General features: G+C 52.5%; 1 protein-coding gene and 1 long non-coding RNA gene across 3 annotated transcripts in view; one reads left to right on the top strand and one right to left on the bottom strand.

Annotated features, from left to right (window-relative positions):
* Tcf7l1 (transcription factor 7-like 1 (T-cell specific, HMG-box)) overlaps window positions 1-22,126 on the top strand; it is a gene marked incomplete at its 5' end in the record, with an annotated part of 146,608 nt that overhangs the window by 82,756 nt on the left and 41,726 nt on the right.
* LOC102007033 lies at window positions 57-6,011 on the bottom strand. 2 transcript variants are annotated; one of them, XR_001234174.1, is made up of 2 exons: window positions 5,851-6,011; window positions 57-235 (listed from the first exon to the last, which is right to left on the bottom strand). It is a non-coding gene; the product is annotated as an uncharacterized LOC102007033 (long non-coding RNA). The 2 variants fall into 2 exon arrangements; XR_261035.1 differs by lacking the exon at window positions 5,851-6,011 and adding an exon at window positions 418-473.

Below are 22,126 nucleotides of genomic sequence, written 5' to 3'. Positions count from 1 at the left end.
AAGGGATTTCAAGAATTCCCAAACAAATGCCAAAGAATTTCTCACCTCTGAAGAAGTACGGGGTTTGATCCACATTTCCCATCCACTGGAATTTATTTTATGCCAGAAGCGCATTGCCTGCTTAGCTTGTAATTCGCTGTCTCTGAGTTGATCTCTAAGTCACAAAAGTGCCTTGATGTCAAGCAGATGATGGAGATGCTCGACGTGGCAGAGGCCCAGGATCTCAGCTGTAGGCCTGTGGGAAGAAAGGCGAGGCTGGTGTGAATCGGTAGACATTGGCATTATCCTCTGCAAAATGGAGCTTTGGATCCTGGAGACTGCGGTGTGTGCGCTCGCTGGGAATGGGATGAGGCTTGGGGATTTAATTTGCTGCTGAAGGGTATTCCCAAATCCTGCCCTGGGTAATTCCCTGACTACCATTTAATCAGCTCCATTAAACCCTGCCCTGTCTAGTCCGCTGTGCTCCAGACACTCTCTCTTGGGCTCCCAGTAATAGCTCAATTGTGTGTAAGTGGCTGTGAAGAGGCTCTGTGTGCTGGATGAATAGGCCCTGTCTCCATGGAAACCAGCCTTGGCTAAGGGGCTGACCTTTGACCCACTTGTTGCCACCATACTGTTAACCACTGGTGCCTCCTGGGTGGAGAAAGAAAGCAAGGAAATGGCTGTCAGAGTTGTTTTCATTTTTCCTGAGTTTCGGCCTGGGTCCCCACTAAGTGGCAGTGACACACCAATATTAATCCACAGCAAAAGGGGGTGGTAATTATAGACTCTGCTTGTCCCTACCTGTATCCCCTAGACCTTTTCTTTATACTGCAGCGCAGAATTCAGCCCTGAGAGCAGGGCTGGTTTATCATCGCCTCCAGAGTACACGGGGGAGTTTTTCCCTGAGGGGCTGTGTGGAAAGGGGGGAACCCTGTTTTGGGAGCCTAGGCCTCCAGGTTCAGGCTTGTGGTGTGGCCCCAGGGCCACGTTTCCTCCTCTGCATGTGGAGCCAACACTCTGTCTGAGCTCGAACCCTGTGAAACTCCAAGGGGAAGACGTGGCATTAGGATCTCAAGGACAGGGGTCAGACTCCGTTGTAGTGATGCCATCAACGGAAGCTTAGCTACACGACAACCACATAGGTGAGGGCAAGATGGCTTTAGGTACCCTACAGGGAGTTAATATATCAGGCCGTGCTTCTTGGTGTATCAGTGGCCCTGTGGCACTCCCTGTAGACCAGCAGATTTTTCTCGATTCCTTCCTTTGCTTTGAGCTGCGTCACCATGGTTGTTCCTGGACCCCCGCAGACACCACCATAGGCAGGCCTGTCCTTGCAGGTTTCTGCGCAGAGGGGCCTCTGGCCTGGGTCAGACCCCCGGGGCCTCCTGTCCTAGCACATGACTGGAGGCCTCTGATGGGATTGTGTAAACCTGCTAGTGTGGACCTTTCAGGACAAAGGTGGCAGGCAGGTGCTGCACTTGCCTCTCTCGAAACAAGCCAGGCTGATGTCTTGACAAGGAAAGTTTTCGAACCCTGTAGGTGGGACAGAAAGGAGGGGCTCGGCGGCGTGTGCGGACCCTCGATGTGCACTGCTCTGGGGTGGAAACAGCGAACGAGGCTGCAGTCTGAGCTCCTTGGAGAAAGTTAGCCAGACCACAAAGGGCAACCGTTTCCCTTACAGACAGAAGCCTCTGATGTCACGTAGATTTCTAGAAGTGGCAGGCTGAGGAGGACAGGAGGACTGCAGGGGGCATTTTCAGTGACTGAGATGTCCAAATGCTGTGTTCCCTAACTTGCCAGTACGCCCGGGCTCAGGGCATCCGATTATCCAGTTTGCGTTCTTGAGACCTCGGGTCACTATTATTCATCACTTTATTTAAAAGTTTTTCTGTTGGTTCTCCAATCTCAGCTGACCCACAATTCTGAGATATCACCGTTACAAGCTTTGGCTAAAGAGCGGTGCTTTCTAGACCTGTCTGGTTTGGGTTTCCCATCTGCCCTGGAATGTGGTCCAGAAGATGGTCCTTTGGGGCACCTTAAACTGGAGACGCCCCAGACACTGTCAGGACCTTTTGTTGTAGTTCCGGGATTCCCGAGCAGTTTGTCTAGTGGTTTGTATATTTGGTTATTTTTAAATTTCCGTCAGCTTTTCCCCTAACACTCAACCAGGCCTTGGAGTCCAGACTTGTCAAATCGAGGGTCCTTGTTATAACTGTGATTGCAGCGCTGGTGACTCTGAGGTCTGCAGTGTGGCCACCTCCTACGCTGTCACTTAGGTTCCCATGGTGCAGAGCAGCGGCCCCTCCTGTGGGCTGCGGAAGGCACCCACAGGTCACTCAACATAAGTGCTTCAACATGCTTCTGCATCCCTCGAAAGTGCCATTATCCGCCTACGGTCTGTTTACGGGAGATTGGGTCGGAGGTAGCGTTCCCGCTGCCGGAGTGTGGGGAGCTGGAAGTGCACACGTATTAACCCTGGGCTGGGGCGGGGAGAGGCAGCATCCCCTAACTCCGCAGCTGTGTAAACAGTCCGGGGGGAGACAGCCCGCAGCTAAGGCGAATGGGGGAGGGAGGGAAGCGTGTTGAACTGTCAGGAGGGGGAGGGGACAGGTGAGGCAGCACCATGAAGCAGGACTTCACATGCCAAGGGCACACGCTCACAAAAGCAGGGGTGACGTGAGCAATGAGAAATGTGAATGGCATGGGCTCGTTAGCAGGGTGGGAGGAGGCGAGGCAGGCAGGTGGTGGCAGTGCAGGTGAGGAAGCCTCTGTCCTCTGGCACGTGGGGTCCGCAGGACGAAAGGCGCCCTTTGCTTGAGGCAAGCGATGCCTCAGCCCTCGCTCTACGCCAAGGACAGTTCTGGTGAGGTGGCAGCGGGAGAGAAGGTGGAGACTCAGTTGTGCAGGACATGGGCCCTATTCACCGAGAGTCCATAAGCTGTTGGGGAAGAAAGGCGCGCACACAAATGACTCCCGTCCTGGCCCATTGTGCGCTGGGAGGGACGTGGGGCGGGGAGAAGACACCAGGTCAGGGCAGCACCGTGGTGCGGTTGCTGCCCTCGAGCTTGGGGGCTTTGGCTGGGACAGTGAAGCCTGCTTTCCAGGTGTAGGGACAAGTGCCAAGCCCCAGACAGAGTCTCCATCGCCATCTCCGAAATGCAGAACGTGACGGCTGCTGTCTGGTGGGGCTCAGACCGGCACTTACCCCGGACACGCCAGTAGGCGCGGTCACCCTGCTCAGCCTCTGTCCTTCATTCGGCAGCCACACACCGCTGCTTCTGCATCGGGGACCCGAGAAGCCCGAAGCGCCAAGTCTTTGCCCTCACGTACAGCCCAGTCTATTGCAGAGGGACAGAGAGGGAGCCATAAGGTACCCAAGACAGCAGTGACGTCCGGTGCAGAGACCTGACCTAGACAGCGAGGCCACGCTGAGGGCTGCTTTGGACGATGGGGCGCATGGGGGGAATCTACTGCAAGGTTCCACCCAGGCAGCGTAGGACCCTCGTAGTTTTGGACAGATGACAGTGCTAGGGGTGGCACCCTGGGCTTCACACATGGTAGGCAAATGTTCTGTACCACTGAGCTACACTTGATAGAAATTGTGAAAGAATTCTCTACCAGTATGTAGAAAAGACGGAGGGTTGGATGGGGTTGAGCTCACAGGGGCCCCCTGTTTTGGAGGTGTGTACCCCACCTCCCTCACTGGACCAGTCAGCAGGCTGAGTTCTGCCGCACACTCCATGCAGCCGCGGCGAGGTTCCTCGGACCCTCTTTCCTCTGCTGCTAAGAGCATGTCCCCCCCGCCCCCGACATTCTCTGACAGCCAGGCAGCATCCTCCCCCTGCTCCCTGGACACTGTGCAGACCATTTTTCAGCTGAATGCAAAGCTCGCCCCATTCACCAAGGCCTGAGAGATGCTGTGGCCTCAGATGCAGGGGAAGCAGAGCTCAGCCCCAGGTCTGTCCCTGGCCCGCGGGGTGACCTTGCGGTTATCCGTCTAGAGCAGCCGTGTCCAACAACAACCTGATCTGGGGGGCATCATTTTGAAAATTCTAGCAGTACCACCTTCCAAGAGAGTGCCAGTAAAGCCGGGCACAGAGGCGAGTGCCTCTCAGCCAAGCGCTCTGGGAGGCCGAGGCAGGAGGAGAGCAAGTTTAAGGCTACCTTGGGCGATGGTAGTGACTTACCGAGACCCTGCTACTTTAGGCAGGCTGTGGTTTTAATCTATCTCTGTTTGTTTCTCAGTTATCTTATCATGCTCCGCTTTATCAGTGAGAATCCCCTGAGTTTAATCCCCAGAACAGCAAAAAGTAAAAAAAAGGAAACGAGTAAATTAATTGTAATGTTTTTCACACCATTTATTAATGGTATCATTTTGATATGTAATCAGTGTAAGAAGTTATTACCAAGGCGCTTTGATTCTAAGCTTTTGGTGCGTATTGTACACAGCACGTAGCCTGAGTTCTTGGTGACCACAGGTGACAAGTGACTCTGGTCTCACAAAGTGGTTCCTGTCTGTCTGGTGGAGCTGCCGTGGATACAAACCAGAGGAAGCTTGGGGACTGCTCCGAAGAATTAGGGTCTTAGGGCCATCCCCAGGACCATAGGACAGCGCAGGGCCGAGGTGGGAGCTTCCGCCCTGACCCTAGCAGTGGCCTTGTAAAGCCAAATGAGCTGAGAAACAGAGATGATTAAAACCCTCATTGCCAAAAAAGTGCTTATACCTCGGGCTAAGCTGTACAGGGGCAGAATTTAGCGCCTGCTGAAATTTGAAAAATAATCTTACAACCAAGAGAGAAAGACAGAAATGTGGGTTGTTTTTTTTTCCCCTGCCTAAACCATGGTGTGTGATGCTTTTTGTTAAGTTGTATTTTAATGGAAATGTTAAATCTGTGTCTTTTGTTTTTGTTTTTAAGGAAATGGAGAAAGGAAGGAAGCTAGAGGGTTTAAATTCGTTTTGCTAGCTCTAGATTCTGCAAAATCAGGAAATCAGAAAGTACAAGTTCTCAGGGGAGTGACCTTTAGCTTGATTGGGAAGGGCACACCCAAGGTCACCCTTTTAAGGAGTTTGTCTTCCTTTCAACAGTTTTTTTTGCACAGCGGTCTTTGGGAGCTCAGCACTTTTTGTTCTGTCTTTCTCAGTGTGGGAACAGAAGTTGGTTGGAGCCTTGTCTCGCTTGATTCTGGGAGTGCCTTGTCCTTAGCGCCCCCTCCGTCTGTCCTTCTTCACAGCACAACTCTGTCAGGGTTTGTTGATTGACTCACTGATAATGCCTAGCAAGAGGAGTTGGGAGGGGACTCTTCTCACTCTGCTTCAGAGGACTGGGCACTTTTCGCATAAGTTAATTCAGGCTCCAAGAGTATTTTTATTGTGTTGATTCCCTTAAAAACTTTTTTATTTTAAGTATTCTAAGGAATGCTCTGTTAGGACTCTATTTGTACTTCTCTAGGACCTGGACAACTCTACGGGTCCGGGAATAGCCTGTTTCTATTCTCAGTGCGTATTCCTTCCAGGTCTCCCTCTCTCCCACCCTGCCTCTTTTCCACCTCATCTCTTCTCAGAACCATCAGAATCCAAAAACATACATCGGTCTGAGGAAGCCAGGGAGAGTCCCTTAAAGAAACCGTGCCTTTAGGGGTCTTAGGTGTCACCCAGGAGGTCCTTTTCCGTCTCTCTAGTCACGATCCTATAATTCTTGCCTGGGCACCAGAAGGCTGGCAAGCCGGCGCCTGGCTTCCTTGCGCGGGGACTTCCTTCCACCGTCGGGCTGCCGGCAGACAAAGCCCCTGCCTGCGTGCAGTGCCAGGATCCAGGCCAGATCCACGCTTCTGCGTCCACGAACACAGCACACTTAGGAGCACACTCACCTCTCCCGTGAGAGGCCTCCCAGCACAGGAAGACCAGTCAGTCCCACACTGCCTTGAGGTTTTGGTGGCCTGACCTCACGCTGCTGCTCCCCTCGGCTGTGGGACGGTATGAGGGCAGACACCACCTGCTCTGCCTGGAACAGTCTCCGAGCTCAGCCATAGCGTCCTGCTCTTCCTGAGGGTGCTGCAGTTTGGATGAGCAGCGCTGATGGCCTGGCGGGTATCAGTCCAGCCTCGTCCCAGGCTCCGCCTTCCGGAAGACATTTTCCCCCAGCGCAGCGCCCTCTCCCCTCAGCCTTTCCCCTCTGTGCAGATGCGCTGCCTCTGCTGTTTCTCCCCGTGCAGATCCCCAGTTTTCAGTCTCCTGCAGAGGATTCTCCCTGAGGCCTCTCCTCCCCTCCCCCAGCTTCCCTATTGTTAGGAGCAGCTATTTAAGCCCAGACTTTCCTAGCTCGCTGCATTTTTTTAAGCTCTTGAATGAAAGAACATGTTTTTCTTCCCTTCCCTCATTTAGATAACAGTCCTGTCATAGTGGGGCGGACCGGTGCAGGGCAGGAGGACCCATAGTACGGACTGTGAAGTGGGTCTCCAGTGTGGACTCTTGGGTCTTCATTAACATCTGCAAGATCAGTATCGTTTGTTCCGCTCTCCAGCTAGTCCTCCCTCAGCTTGTTGCTGCAGTTTATTGTTAATCAGCTGGCAGGACAGTTTCAGGAGAACTACTTGTAGTTGGGGATGGAGCTGAGTGGTAGAGCGCTAGCCTAACAGGGGTCCTGGGTTCCGTTCTCAGCACCCACACGCACCACACTGTAGAACGTGTTCAGGCTACTATGCCTTGGCATTAAGTGCTTAAGATCCTCTTGTGTCTCTGTTTAAAGACCTGGGAACATGCCAGCTACGTTTACATTATTCCCAGGGGAGCCAGTGTTTTGAAATGATCTGGACTGAAGCCAGGTGTGGTGGCACACACTTGTAATCCCAGTGCTCTGGGAAGCTGAGGCAAGAGGATCACAAGTTTGAGCCCAGCCTGGTCAATTTAGTGACTTAGTGAGATCCTGTCTCAGAATAGAAAGGGCTGGGGCCGGGGCTCACTGCAGAGACTCTGGGTTCAATACCTCGTGGAAGGAAGAAAAAGGAAGGGAGGAAGGAAGGAAGGAAGGGAGGGAAGAAGGAAGGAAGGAAGGAAGGAAGAAAGGAAGGAAGGAAAAAAGAGAGAAATCATCTGAGTCTTAGCAGAATTAAGTTCTAGCAACTGAGCAAGGAACGGAAGGAAGGCAGGGACCCAGGAGGGGAGTCTGGGGTGTGGGTTGCAGAGGGGACCCCCTGCTCAGAGGCAGGGGTGTCTGAGGGGCAGGATGGGGGTCACAGAGAAAGGGAGGCAGGGTTTGCACCACTCACTCACGACTAGACAGACCCCAACCCATCTATGTGCAGCACCTTAGGACGGGCACCCGCGGGGCCAGTATGGGTGCTTGTTCTCTTGGCAAGGACAGGCCTACAGAGTTAGCTTTGAGAGACCCCTGCAGGTCACGGACCCCACTGTGAACATCGCCCCCTGGAGGTGTGAGATGCAGCGGGTGGAGGATGCAGAATCCAGCCCTTGGGAGGAAGTAAGAGGGATGAATCAACCTGGCGTCCCAGCCCATGTGAGGCTTGGGGTAAAACCTTGAATTCCTTTGTTGATTCATTGAGTAACTGTGGAAGGGCTCCCAGGAGGGGCTTTTCAGTAGGAGGCACACAGTGGGGGGAAGCAGGCACTGCCAGTGGTGGGAGCGCTGGGGGATGGGCAGTGGGGGTACCTGGCACAAAGAGGTGACACAGCCCTCCTTTTACGGGAGCGCTCTGGCTGCTGTGATAAAGACAGGAAGGGCGCGGGTAGGAAATCGGACAGATACGGGGCAGTGTGGCCTCGTGGGGGCAGTGGAAATGGCGTGGGAAGAGCTGTCAGATTCTGGGTCTATTTTGAAGGGACAGTAGGAAGATTGTGGGTGGACTGAATGCGGGGCGGAGGGGAGGAAGGGGTCGGGGATGCCTTGGAACAACCGGAAGGAAGATGGAGCCGGATCGGGGAGGCTTTGGGGTGCCCAGTGGGGTGCAGGTGGGCGGCGGGTGCTGGGGTCTGGGAGGCAGCGTCGCCCGTGGACCCCTGGATCGATGATTCTTCAAGCCCTGAGGCCACAGGAGATCCCTGCTGAGCCCGTGTGTATACCTTAGCGAGACGACGGAGAACAGGGAGGGAGCACCCAAAGATACGGGAGGCACCTGGAGGGCGTCCGTCCCTGAAGCCAAGCAGGAGAGTGTGCGGAGGAAGAGGGAGGAGCGGCCACCCGGGTCAGCTGTTGCTGGAGAGTGAGTGTAACGAGGGCTGAGAAACAAGCTTAAGGGTGGCCAGTGGAAGCCATGTCTGCCCCAAGATGGCCTTAGCACTCTGCGGGGAGCAGGACGGACCCAGCGTAGTGCATGAAGACAGATGCTGGCCACAGGAGGCTCCTCTCCAAAGTCCCAGGGTGCCTGGCCCCTGAGAAGCTGCAGAGTTCCAGGAGCAGTGTGGTTCACTGTTGGCCCTGGGGGACACGGTGCAGAGTGGCTGTGGCCCAGCACTGGCCTAGGAGCTCGAACCCTCTGCGTTCCTTCCCAGGGGTGGAGGACCAAAGGCTGCCTTCCTACCAGGCCTCACACCCTCCCCTCTTCCCTCTTAGGTGGGGTGGTTGGCTGCAGAGGCATCAGCTGGCTGCAGAGTAAACGAGAGGATAGGTAGGGGCCAGGTCCACATGGCTAATCTTCAAGTTACAGGGTAAGACCCAAGGGCCTCTTCAAAGTGGACCAGCATTTGTGTGCATGCTGAAAGGGGCTGGCCAGATAGAAACCTTTAAAGGATGGCCATGCCCCTGGTCACTGAGTGACCGTCCCTCCTCTGCACAAGAAGGTCTCCATCCAAATGGCCGTCCGGTTTCCTCCTGGCATGCACAGTGCTGATTCAGTGCAGTGGCTTATTTACTGCTGCTGCTAGTGCCGACTGCCTTGATTCTGGTCTCCAGATGTAACAAAGCCGTGCAGGGAGCCCAATTACCCACTGGGAGAAAATCGGCGATGGCTATCTCAGCACAAGTGAATGGGTGGAGTTTCAGCTGCCAAGTACTCCCAGGCTTCAGCCGGCTTAGAGGAACCTTCAGCTGGCCTTGGAGGAAAACACAATTAGATCAAAATGGATTTAATTGCTTCGTGAATTCTAAATGTGTTAAAATGTAAAGCCAAGCTGTTTGGAGGGTGTTCTGTGGGGAGCTGTTTATCACGGTGACCCTCCCAACGCACTGCCCCACCCAGATGCTCCCTACCTAACCTGTACTTCCATTGTCTCCGGAGATCCTCAGATAGTAGTAAGAATCCAGCGAAGCCAGTACAACCACTTCTGCTAAATAGATGATGAGCCTGGGCTTATTGAGGTGACAGATTTGCCTCTGGCAGCACCCGGCTCCCAGCCCAGGGCTCCTGACTTCCACATCTGGCTGTTGAGGGGAGGTGGGAGAGGAAGGAACCCACTTGACAAGTGTACTCAGGGATATTGCCCCTGGCATTTATTAATAACACAAGACACTCTCAAGGCATTCTCCTTATCTGGTGAAATCACTCTGTCTAGTTTTCTGATATGAATATCCCCAAGAAGCATTTGGCCAGCGTCTGGTTGGTAGATGGCAGTGACTAACAATCCTCCCTCCCCCTTGTTCCCCAATGGCCGATGTCACCATGGGAGCCGACATCCTAGGCGTCCAATCATCTCTGTCAAGAGTGAATGCTGAGAGCTTTTGACAGGATCCAGTCCATTCGGATGGGAGGCTGCGGGGGGCGGTTTCCTTCATAACTGAAACAATCAATGATCCTGTTTTTAGGGATGGGTTTGCATCCCTCCGAAGGGCCCCGTCTGTCTCTGCAGATGCTTGATCAAGTACACCATGAGCAGACAGCTCAGCAGGCTCCGTACGGATTGAAAAACTGACCAAGGAACTAACCTTCCCTGGAAGCAAAGATGTCCAATTAGCACATGGCCTGTTCTCATTACTATGACCATTATTATTACAGCCTTTCCCCCTTAGCCAAACACATTCTCACAGACGTGTCCTGTTTCGGATCTATCTCCTGAAAGCCTAATAGGATTTTCACATTTTACTTCCAGCATTGAAAACGATGTAGAGAGCGAGAAAGTGACAGCTAAGCTAGAACCTAGTCCTTTAACAAAAAAGAAAGAAAGAAATAGAACAGAAATTTGGGCTGGGGATGCAGCTCCGTGACACAAACACCTGCCTGGCAAGCACAAGTTCGATTCCTGGTACAAAAAAAAAAAAAAGAAGAAAGAACTTGAATAGAACCTAGTCCTTAAATCCCAAAGTCTTGTTAAGAAGAAATCTCTCCCAATTACTTTTTTATTTTTATCTTTTTTTCTATCCTGAGGTGAATATTTTGAGAAACTTGGGATCATATTTATTCAGATAATTATATTTAATTTTCAGAGCTTAAACAAATGGATTTTTTTTTCTACTTGTACGGTTTTAGGATTCACAGGAAAAAAAAAAATCAAATCTAGTCTCCTCCTCAAGCAGTTGGATTCACATTTTCTCCAAAACTGTGAGGGCTTGGGAATCAGCTTTAAATTTAGAGCTTGCTCATGGTGAGGTTGTTGGGGGGTCCTGTGACTCTGGAGAATTACGCAGTAACATGGCAGCTGGATTTGATTCCTTTGTGAAGATGCAAGTGAATGTCTTCAGTGGTTCCCCCCACCAGCATCCTTACAGCAATCTCCAGATGTGTTATTTGTTATTAAAATCACCATATGTATGTGTGGGAGTTTGCGGTGACTTCCCCAGATGTGGTGATCCTAATTGTAACCATACAGGTTACTCAAACATCGCTTGGGTATTTAAAACAAGAGCATCTAGGCCAGCGTGCGCTGTTGGCTGAACGTGCTGTAGGGGTGAAAGGGCGCCTTATGGTGGCTCGCGTTCAGTTCTGTTAGCGCCAAGAATTATCTTCTGATGTCAAACATCATGCAGTTGATCAGAGTCCTTCAAGGTGACCTATTTTAGATCAAGAGTCGTAATATATTTACCGATCCTCAGGCTTTGCTTATATTTGTAAACAGCAAGCAGAAAATCTAGGAAGACTGCTCCCTGCCTCCCTGCAGTATGGAAGGCAAGTGTGTCCCCAGATGCAACTTTCAGGAAGCTCTGGAGTTTAATAACAGACAGTTGCTTGGTTATATGGAGGGGTGCCTCTTAGCCTTGTGCTTGGGGAAGGAGCTTGCAGAAATGCAGATTCTGCTTCCGGACCCTGGGTGGGACTTAGAACTCTGCATTTCTAAATAGTCCCAAGCACAATGTTCGTGCTCCTGGTCCACGAGACTTACTTCGAGTAGCAGAATGTGAAGCCAAGGTTTCCAAACTGGAGAAGATCAGGCCCCCAGCAGGCTGTTTCCATGGCCCTAGATTTTCCTAGCTTCTCCCATCCAGCTCACACACATTTATGTTTGCAGAGGAGGAAAATGATGAACATCGGACAACATTTGTTTAACTGATTTTGATGGTTGCTGGCCCTTTGGGAGTTGGGGGGGTGGGGGAGAAGAGGATCTCAGCCAACCCCCACCCCCTGAACCATCAAGATTGTCAGCATTGTGCTTGTAGTTTTCCAAAAATGTGCATGAACATGGCTGATCCACCCACTTTGGCCTTTCTGATAACAGAGGCCGCTCAGCCAAGAGTGAGTGGTTGGTCCAGAATAAACCCACCCAGGGTGGCAGTTTGTTCTTTACTGCCCTGTTTGGACCTGGCCTGAGGATTGACATTTCCTTTAGCTGTCGAGTGAGAGCTAGCCTGGGCTTCTTCCAGCAGCCCGTGTCTCCTCCCAGGCTCCACAATCCTGTGGGCGCTCCATAAATACTTGTTGACTGAGTTGACTCGTTCCCTGGAAAAGAAAAACCCGAAGGAAGTAGGGAATAAGGGAACGGACTAGGTTCTCTGTCCTAAGTATCAGAGGCAAAGGCACACAGCCCAGTGTCTGACTTTTGGCAGGATGTTGGTAGGCTGTCTCGGTCCTATAAAGCAGCAGTAACAAATACTCAATTTTTATGATTCACAAATTGCAGTTTCTCTCTCTTTGGAGGTTGAAGGCAGAAAGCGGTTCCCTCTAGAGTTTCTAACTGGGACCCCAACAGGAAAATCAGGAGCTACTGTCTCTGTCACAGCTGCTTCAAAGAAGCTGCCCCGGGCTGGAGATATGGCTCAGGGGCACAGCGCCTGCCTGGGACGCACGAGTCCTGAGTTCGATTCCCGGTGCCAAAAAAAGAAGTGACCCCTGGCTGTGCCTTTGTGTGCAGGCCCCATATTTATCTCAGCAGCTCCCAGCTTGCATGGACTGAAGGTGGGATTTTTCTCAGCAGGGTCAGCTGTGAGAAGCAGAGGATGTTTCTCCTCCTGATCATGTGCCGTACCTCTTGCTTTTCTCCCTTCCACAGGTGGAAGGCGTTTGCTTAACAGAGCGTGCCAGGAGAAGGGGCTTTACGACAAGGGCGCTGTTGTATTCCAAAGCCCCTCCTCTCAAGCTGGCCTCGCCTGCCACTCAGCTGTTTTTCTTGGGGTCTGTGGAGGCTTCTCTGGAGCCTGCCTGATTTTTGTCACCTCCCAGAACTCCTGGCACAAGGCCTCCTAAAACTCTGCTCTTGAGTCTTTCCTCCGGCGGAGAAGGTCCCTGTGTTTTTGAACTTGGGCTCGCATCCAAGCCTTTGGACGGGACAGTAAAAAAGTAGCAGGTTTTCCTGGGAGGGGAGAAGCCCTCACGGGGTCTGGAAGCGTCACTTCCTGGTTGTGACCATAAGCAACTTTTCTGGCATTCTGTGCCTCAGTTTCCTCATCTGTGAAAGGGAGTAGTACTAGTTCTTTACTCTGCTGTTGGGAGGACCAGGTGAGCTTGCAAATGTGAAGACTAGGGCGGCAGTGGGCACTGTTGTTCTTGTTTTTGTGTGGCAGTTGCATTATTCTGTGCAAATCATGAGCTCTTCAGCTTGTCTTTGATTCCAGGGTCTAAACATCAGCCCGTGCTCAGTGAAGGCATCCTTTAAATGAATGGTGGGAGTCAGATGCGCTGGCTCATGCCCATAATCTCAGCACTTAGAAGACTGAGGCCGGAGGATCATGAGTTCAAGTCTGGCTTGGGCTACATAGTAAGATCTTGTCTCCAAAAAAGAATTTTTTTTTGATAGAGAAGATGGGAAATACCAGTTACAAGCAGGGCGGTGCTGGTACCTGTTTAGCAAGCAGCTCTCAGGATAGTGGAGCGAGCCTTGATGGGTGTTTATGAATTTCCATGGCCTAAATATGACCACCACGGCCGATTTCAAGCTACCAACGTCACTGAGCACCAAGCTTGGAAGGGAGGCTAGCAATCAGTGCCAGCCGGCTGTACCCACCCCAGGAAGGCAACTCAGATGCCAGAGCTGGAAGCCTTCCACCACCACTACTCCACTTCTCCCTCGCTGCACACATGAATTGGTAGTTTTACCTTTTTAGAAAGAAATCGGCAATACTAAACGCAGCCTAGCTCCAGTGTGAGATTTTTAGTAAGCCTGCCAACTTCATGGGGCACTGTTTTGTGTTTTGTGTGCATTAAAAGCTCCTACCAAGTTGTGCTGTCCCCTCTGTGCAGGCAGGCCCCAGCGCTAGGTATTAGACACATCTGGGGCACAGATAACCTTTGAGGGACCTTTTGGAGCCACTTAAGAAAAAGAAAGGAAAAACTATAGTCCCTGGAGGATACTCAGCGGTCAGCCTGAGCCACAAAGAGGTGTTGAAGAAGTAATTAACAGCTGGACTCTAAATAGCAAGTCAGAGTTTGTTAGGGACCAAATTCTGGAGGCCTGAGGCACAGAAGGTGGGAGAGAGATAAACCAACCCATATTTAGGAGTAAAACAGATGGTAGGATCAAGGTTTTTATATTTAGGAGTTTGTGTGGTTCATTGGGTTTTTTTTTCCCCTTCTCTCTAATTTAATGATTTGGGAGTGGAAAGAAAAATTAACCAATTTATCTTACTGTCTGAATAATGTTTTGGAATAACCAAGAATAGGTCAGTGTACCAAGTGGGTAGGTCACTGCCCTGTGTAATGACCCATATCCGGATATTATTGTGTCTGGCTGATGATTAGCGCTCATTTCCATTGCATACAAAGAGAAGCTTGTGGGGCAAGAAATAAAAACGCTGTGCTTTTTAATGCGTACAGTATTTAGTATAAATAGTAGGTGCTTAATACGCATTTGTGTCCCTAAGAGCCTTTCCAGCAGCTGTGCTCAGCAAGGAAAGGGACCTGCTAGTCAGAACTCTCTGCCGGCCACGGTTTGCCTGTCAGTGGCACGCAGGGGACCAGCAGCACTGGAGAGCTGAGGCAGGAGGGGCTCAGACGCTGCATGTCTGGGGCACTGTAGCAAGTTTCTGCTTTTGACGGGTCCCTGGTCCCTGGGACTGGTTTGGATATGTGCGGCTGTGCGCATGCGTGCGCGTGCGTGCGTGTTGGGGTATGGATGACCCGGCTGGAAGGAAGTAGGGAACACACAAAGGGCTCGGGAGGAAGGGAGGAAGGGAGCAGTGCTGCCAGGGAAACAGGAAGCTTGCAGCCTGGTTCTCTTCCACTGCGCACAGGCCAGCCGGAGCCTGAGGGCCACAGCCATGGTGCTGCAGGGACCTCGTCTGTGCCGCTGTGGGCGCTCCGGAAACCTCACCTACACGGTTGCTGGTAGCTACCCCCATGTGCCACCTTATACACAGCTCTCCGGCAGAGAGCACTGACCGAGGGCACGCTGTGTCTACCTGTTGTGCCCTGATCCGAGCCTCAGTGTGACCCCTCTGCAGGCCTCGTCCAAAGCGCTCCTTCCCTGGGAGCTTGGGGCGGCCTGGTTTCCAGGGGAGAGTTGCAGAACAGTCACTCCGGGGAAGAAAAAGGCCGCAAAAGAACTGTCTATGCGATGGAGGGAACGGTCCCTACAGCCTGTTTCCCAAAAAAGACCTCACAGTGTCCACACGCTGACATCGCCCTCTGAGTGTGTCACCCAGCAACACCCACCACAAGCACCACCACCCCACCCCCCGCCCTGCTCAGGGGCCAAACCCCAGGCCCTACTCAGCCACCAGTATCAGGGAAACTGAGTCCCAGCCCACCCTTGGCAAGGCCCAGATGGGCAGGTTGCATTCCCGTCACAGTGGCTCGTGGCTCAAGGAAACAGAAGGGCTTTCTCATCGGAAAACCCCCAGAAAACCTAAAAAAATGTGACTTCTGTGGCCCACTGTGAGACCTTCGGCCTGAGGAAGCAGTTCTCAAAGAGCCTAAAATTAGCCCCGGCCAGAGCACCTCTCGACCTGGAGGAAGGTGGTCCCTGACCTAACGACCCATTCCTGTCAGAATAAGGCCAGATGTGCGGACAGTGCGATGAGATTATCGAGCGCTCCGCCCGGAGCTTGTATCCCATTGAGAAGAAACAGCGGCGAGCGATGCTTCTGACGTAGCGGAAAGCCTACCGACCCGTCCACTTCGTGGTTACTCATGGTGCGCCAGGCAGACCCTGTAGTGTTGGAGCAAAAAAATAACTGTTTGCAGTCATTAGCGTGGATTCGGCCCCTGCTCAGAAGTGCAACTCTTGTTTTACCTAGGTGGCGTTTCTGTTCTAAGATGAGAAACAGAACCTGCCTGCGGTGGGTGGGAGGTCTGGCCTAGGCGTCTGCTTGGTTACCATGACTCCCCCGGCTCCCTCGCTGGTCCCTGTTGGCTGGGTTATGCAGGGAAGTCAGTGCAACAAACACTGATCAGCTTCCTGCTAGTTGTAGGCTTTGGGTTGAGCACTGCAGGATGAGGGGAAAAGGAGCAAGACCATGACCTTCTGCAGAAACTTGCCAGTTGCCCTGAGAGAAGGGCACCAAGACAAGGACTTGAACTCTCTCTTCAGGCCAAGAGAGTCCCAGGGGAGAATAGTGTGCCTTGGAGTTGCAAAGGAAGAGCTATGCTGACCACCTCACTTCTTTTAGGGAGAAAAACCTTTGCCGAGCAGTGTCTTGTGCCTGTTGTAATCCCAGCTACTTGGGAGGCTGAAGTAGGAGGATTGCAAGTTCAAGTCCAGCTTGGGCAATTTATTATTTTTTTACTAGTACATGTCTTCAGTGGATATGTTTATGTCCCTTGTACAGAGTTGGCACATGTATGTACCACATCTTAATTCCTTTCTTTATTCCCCATTTCCTCCCCTCCCTACCCCCTTCTCCATCCCTCCATCTCTTGATCCCCTCCCCACTTGAGAAAGATCTACCTCTCTACTTCCTGTTATCTATCATTTGTTTTGCTCTTTATAATTTAGGTTTCTCATGTAAGAGAAACCATGAGATATTTAAGTTTTAACAACATTTTTTTCACCCAACATTATGGTCTCAAAGTACATCCATTTTCTATAAGTGACTCAAGTTTATCTTTCTTTATAGCAGTATAGTACTCGATTATCTGTAAATACCACATTTTCTTTACCCGTTCATCTGTTGATGGACATACAGGCTGCTTCCAGGATTTAGCTTTTTTGAGTTGTGTATGGATCACTGTAATGTGATGTCTTTAACTCTTTCAAGGAGATTCCTAGGAGGGGAATAGCTGGGTGGAATGGAATTCCTAGTTTTTGTTTTTTGAGGACTCTCCACACTGATCTTCCTAGTGGCTGCGCTAGTTTACATTCCCACCAACAATACAGAAAGGTACCCCCACCCCCACAGCCTTGGCAACTTAGCAAGACCTTATCTCAAAATAAAATAAGAAAGAAGGCTGTAGATGCAGCTCAGTGGCAGAAGCTGGCCTAGCCTGTGCAGAACCTGAGTTTAATCCCGGGTGGCAACCTCCACACACAAAGAAAGCCCTTCTACTTTTTATTATCATTATAATAGTTTACCTAGTCCAAGGGCTCTGCTTGCCTAACTAAACTGTCGCACAGCCTTATGAACTGGGCTGGGATGGCACCTTTCCTTACCACGTGAGGACGGAGGCTGAGAAAGGGTGACTTTAGACAGCGTTAACACAACTGGTGAAGGGTGCAGTCAGCCCGGCTCAGCCAGAGCCTGCTGTCATCTGTAACTTGCAGCGGGGCAGGAGGTGCAGTGGGAGCCCGGGGGTGGGTCCCGCGTTGTGGCGCTCCAGGCCCCTCTTGCTTTGTGGAGTTCACAGACAGGAACAGCTAAAAAGGCAGGAAGCAGCCCCATAAGAGCTCTATCGGGCGGGTTGCTTCTTTATCATCTCCTGATAATCACTGGGCCACTGCAGACCTTGAACCTCACTCAGACCCCACCACCAGCAGCGGCGACAAGGAAGTGACGCTCTTAGCACCCCTGCCTGGTCACACAGTTAATTAGGAAAGCGTCTGAGTTATGAGCTCTTCCAAAAGTGTTTGAGTCTTTTGAAAGTGCAGTAGATTGAACCCTGGGCCCTGTGTGTGCTGGGCAAGCACTCTGCTGCTGAGCTCCATCCCCAGCCCGAGGGAACAGAGTTGATTCACCCAAACTTCGCGGGAATTTAATGCAGGCCGGCAGGGGGCTCCCTTGTAGATGAAGGGTCTTCTGCCCTTCCATGGGGGTGCTCGAAGGTTGTTTCATAGCCCTTTAAGTATTCCCCTTGGCGTCTTGTTTGCAGTTAATGTGTACTGTCTGTAGAGAAAGCGTTTGCCCAGTAAAGGTAACCTCCAGCACCGCGGCCCACAGTTAATGAGTTTTGCCTGTGTAAACCATATTAATTGTGGTTGTTGCTTTTCAATTGTCCTTAAGTTGCTTGTATGGTAGCTGCCCTGGGGCAGGAACTCTGTTTTCTGTTTCCGCTGGGGGCTCTGCTCCCCGCCCCACCTGTCTGGGAAACGGCCTCCCTGCTGAGACGCAGATGCGCAGGTACTGGGCGCAGGGCTTTGCTCATGAGCCACGGCAACTGGCAGGTCAGGAAACAAGGGACCTCCCCTTTCTGGTCACTGTGGGGGGTCGCAGCATGAGGAGGCCGCTGCAGGGCTGCCCCGAAGGTGGAAATAGGAGCCAAACAGTGCCAGTACTGGGCAAGGAGCAAAGACAGAGCACCACCCGAGAATGTGTCAGAAACTTAGAATTGTGCCAGGCATGGTGGCATATTCCTGTAATCCCGGGACTCTGGAGGCTGAGGCAGGAGGATCACTGAGGGTTCAAGGCCAGCCTAGGCCTCAGCTGATGCAGGGAACATTCATTGTGAGAGGCTCTGGTTGAGGTCAGAGTTGCATTCGGGTCACCTCGAGGAGATTTTAATACACAGGCCAATGCCTTCACCAGGCAGCTGGGGTGGAGGAGCCCCATCCATCTGACACTCGGGTCCCTCACACACATGCCTTTCCGTGTTCACACGTGTGTGCACTTGCACAAGAGAGAGAAACTGGCATTGGGGTGTGGGGTGATGCCTACCGGCTGCTTCAGGCAGGTGCCGAGTCACCTGCTTCCTGTCATCTCTCCTGAGCGGAGCGAGGTGGGCTGGCCCTTTGAGGACCTCTGCCCTCACAGCTCCGTTCCCCAGCCCTTCGGTCCCTGTCCCTTCTGGATGGGGCAGAGGCCCGGCGCCCTTGCGTCCCCTGCATGAGGGACACAAGCTCTGTAAGGGGCAGGTGCCTGGGACCGAAGTGAGCCACTGGCGGTGGTTCCATGCGTCCTGTCTGGAGTCCAGGAGCCCCTGCCCGCGTGCCCACTGTCGCTGAGCGGTGATTGACGAGCCCGGGGTCTGGAGCCTTTGTCTGAGCCCCTTGCACCCCTCCCCGGGGACCATTGTCTGGGTTGGTGGGTGTTAATCTACAGCCTCTGAGACGCTGCCTGGCAAATGGGAGGTTAATGTGCAAGCAGCAGGGAGCGTTGTCAGTGTGTGGGGCTGGACGGCCAGGAGGAGGGAAATAGTTAACAATCCTATTCACGGCCTGCAGGGGAGGAGGAGGAGTGCGCTGCAGCAGGCCCGGCCTTGTGCTAATCTTGCTGGAATGTAACCAGTTCGGGCGGTTTCTGGCTTCGCCTGGCTCCTTGCTGTTGCTCCTCTCTCAGGGGCCAGTACCCTGCCTCGGGGAGCCTCTCAGGGCTGGCGCACCCCTGTCCCCCACCTGGGGGCTGCTCTTTGTTTGTGGCAGCCAAAGCTTAGAGGAGTCCAGTTAGAGGCTTTTAAGGTGCAAGGATCCCTCAGCCCTCTGCCCCTGCTTTCTCAGGGGAGGACTAGGGAGGGGGCAGAGGCAGGGGCCCGAGGAGAACCCCAGCCTGCTGGTCCCGCTGCCTCGCTGTCTGGGGAGCAGGGGGGCCTGTGTGTAGTGGAACCCCGGGACGCTCAGTCCTGTTTCAGTGTCTCATAAGGGGAGTGTGTTCACATCTTCTGCCATTTACAGTCTATTACCTCTGCGTGGGTGGTGCGCACATAATATCTACAAATTAAAAATGCACTGAGCAGTACGCAGTCTCTGTGCACTCGCGTACGCCTTAGTTTAAGAAGTTTTTAAAAATACATTTTTAAAAGCTGGGGCATGGTGGGGAACTGCTCTATAATCCCAGCATCCGCGAGGCTGAGGCGGGAGTTTGAGGCCAGCAGGGGCTACATAAGCAAGACTCTGTCTCGAAAAACAAACCCATTTTTTTTAAGTTAAAGGAAAAAAGCCTCCTTCCCAACCCCTAAGGGCTTACTTGGCCAGCACTGCTGTAGGGAAGCAGGGTCCCAGGCCCACCCCACAGAACCCGAGACCACCTAGCTCCCCAGGTAACCGAGTACCCGCTCTGCCACTGGGGAACGGAAGGAAGTTGTATAGCAGCCAGGTTCCGGTGCTTCCCAGCCCCCAGGCTGCCACTTTACTCACAAGATTTGGGGAAGGCATCAAAGGTGGCAGCTTGAGAAAAGGCCCTGCTTGGGGAGAGGTCGCCTGCCCAGCCTAGGAGGGCCCCGGGGCCACACAGGACCACCGAGCTGACTTGGCCGCCTGCGTCACTTCCGTCTTCATCTCGAGGGAGCCCAGCCCCACTGCACAGCATGTCCCCCAGATGATGCTGTCCCCTGAGCTCTGCGGGGACACCCTGCCGCCCTCCTGGGGACCGCCCAGCAGGCAGACCCTGGATTCCTCCTCTGCTGTGGCCACTCCACCCCTGCCCGGCCACCTTGTGAGGACTCGACATTGTGGTTCCTTCCGGCGCTTCATTTTCCGTGATTCAGGATCAGGAAATGATTTTCCTCTGAGTATTTTTAGGCCATGAGATTTAGCGTCAAATATTCAGAACCTGGCTCTACCACCCCTCGCTGTGTGGCCTTGGATAAATGACAACCCCGCTAATCTTAGTTTCCTCGGATGTGCAGTGGGAATAACAGCGGTCCTCCACTCACAGGCTGACGGGATTAAATGAAAACTAGGCTGAGGTTGGAGTCGTTATCTGGGGCAAAGATCAGTCTCCATCATCATCTTAATCAAAACCACCCGGCACAGCAGGCCTCCCCGTCCAGTGAATTGGATCCTTCCCTGCACAAAGCTCACCTGTAGACCTGAGGAGTGGGGTTCCCCTGATAGAGGGCGCGCCCTGAACACCCTCTGCCACTGCCTTCCCTGCGGGGTGGCGGGAAGCCCAGGCGCCAAGGGATGGGGCTGGCCTGGGGCTCCTCCTCCTCCGGTCTGTCCTCCCAGGGTTGTACTGGGTCACTAATGGCACAGCCTTAGGTTGCAAGGGCCCTAGGGGGCTGAGGGGCCCTGTGGGTGGTCCTGGGACAGGCTAACAGGGGATGCAAGAGAAAAGAGGGGCTGCTGGGCCAGGTTCTCCCACCCACAAGGCCTGCTGCAGAGATCAGAAGTTTGGGAATCTGCATGTGAGCCTGTCTTCTTTGTGTATTAGAAAAGTGTATTGTCAAAGCGGAAGGAGAGAATGTATACAACTGTTAGCTTATCTTCTAGCTTTTGGCACCCCTAGGAGTCGAACCCTGGACCTCATGCATACTATGCCAGTACTCTACCACTGAGCTACACCCCCAGTTATAATGAGTTATAATTTTTAAGTATGTGAACGTACGGTGTTATTGATACTCCTGCCCCAGACCCTGCAGATGCTACGCTGGCGGGTGACCATCGCTAACTGCTGAGACCAAAGCCAGAGGTAAACATGCCTCCCTCCATAGTGTCTTTAGGAAGACAGTGGCCGAGATCTCTGTAATTCTTCGGAAAGCTTGTGTGTTAACACATTGGTTCTGGAATAGAGCCCTGCCGCACGCGTGTAAGTTGTCACCTGAACGCCCTGTCCTTCGAGGTCTGCCTCAAACTCCACCTCACCTCTTAGCCTGTTGGCCATCTACCGCTTGGGACCCACGCTGTGTCCTTCCTCACCAGACTGAGGCCACCTCCTGAGCCGCATTGTCCTCTGTCCCCACCAGCACCCCACGCGGTGCGCCAGCACGGTAAATGCACAGTGAGTATTTGTGGAATGAGAGGCCTAGCCGGCTGCACCCTGATTAGTGTTCAGGGGCCTCTGTTGATTTTCTAAAACTGCCATGTCAGTAACACCTTCCCCCTCTGTGTAAACAGACTCAGCCCCTAAAGAAAATCAGGCAGGCAGCCTTTAACAAGACCAATAAACCCAACCTTCGTTTTTTATTATCTTTGGGCTGGGTTTGCTGGGGAATTTGTATCTGTAGAAAATCTTAGCATTTGCTGCTGTGAGGCAAATTTTTCGCATTCATTTATTCTTCCAGTGGTTTGGCCCCGTCAAACCAAGGGCTGGCCAGAGGGAAAATCTGGCCGGCAAGAATCCGAGTTTGTCTTCGCTGGTAGAAGTGAAACAGCTTCGCTAGGCCGTGCCCTCAAACTTCAGCCCCGTTCCTATTGAAAAATCGTGTCTCAAGGGTAAAGAGAGCCGTGGGATAATAGAGCCTGAAAAATGTTGGGGATTTGGCCATTTTGCTCTCTTTTTTCCTTGGAGAATAATCTTTTGGGAAAAACTTGGATCCCTGGAGATGGGATGGAGACCCTTAGAGCCACACAGTTTTTTAAGTTAAATTCAAGCCTCAAGTCACGGCTTGATTCTTTTTTTTTTTTTTTTTTCTGAACAATGGACAAAGAAGTGCCCTGGAGAGCCCGAGATGCTGGGCTGTTGAAGGAGGAAGGGGCGGGCAGCCTGTCCAACAGTGTCCCGCACAGAGGCTGGAAACCGCCAGGTCCTGGCCCTGGGACACCCCGCATTGTCCCAAGCACCCCAGCGGACCTTGGGGTTTG

The sequence above is a fragment of the Chinchilla lanigera genome, unplaced genomic scaffold (genome assembly GCF_000276665.1).
Source record: "Chinchilla lanigera isolate Chin_1 unplaced genomic scaffold, ChiLan1.0 scaffold00023, whole genome shotgun sequence".
In the NCBI taxonomy this organism is placed as follows: Eukaryota; Metazoa; Chordata; class Mammalia; order Rodentia; family Chinchillidae; genus Chinchilla; species Chinchilla lanigera.
Note: the sequence above shows the minus strand (reverse complement) of the source record. Positions and strands in the feature narration are given on the sequence as shown.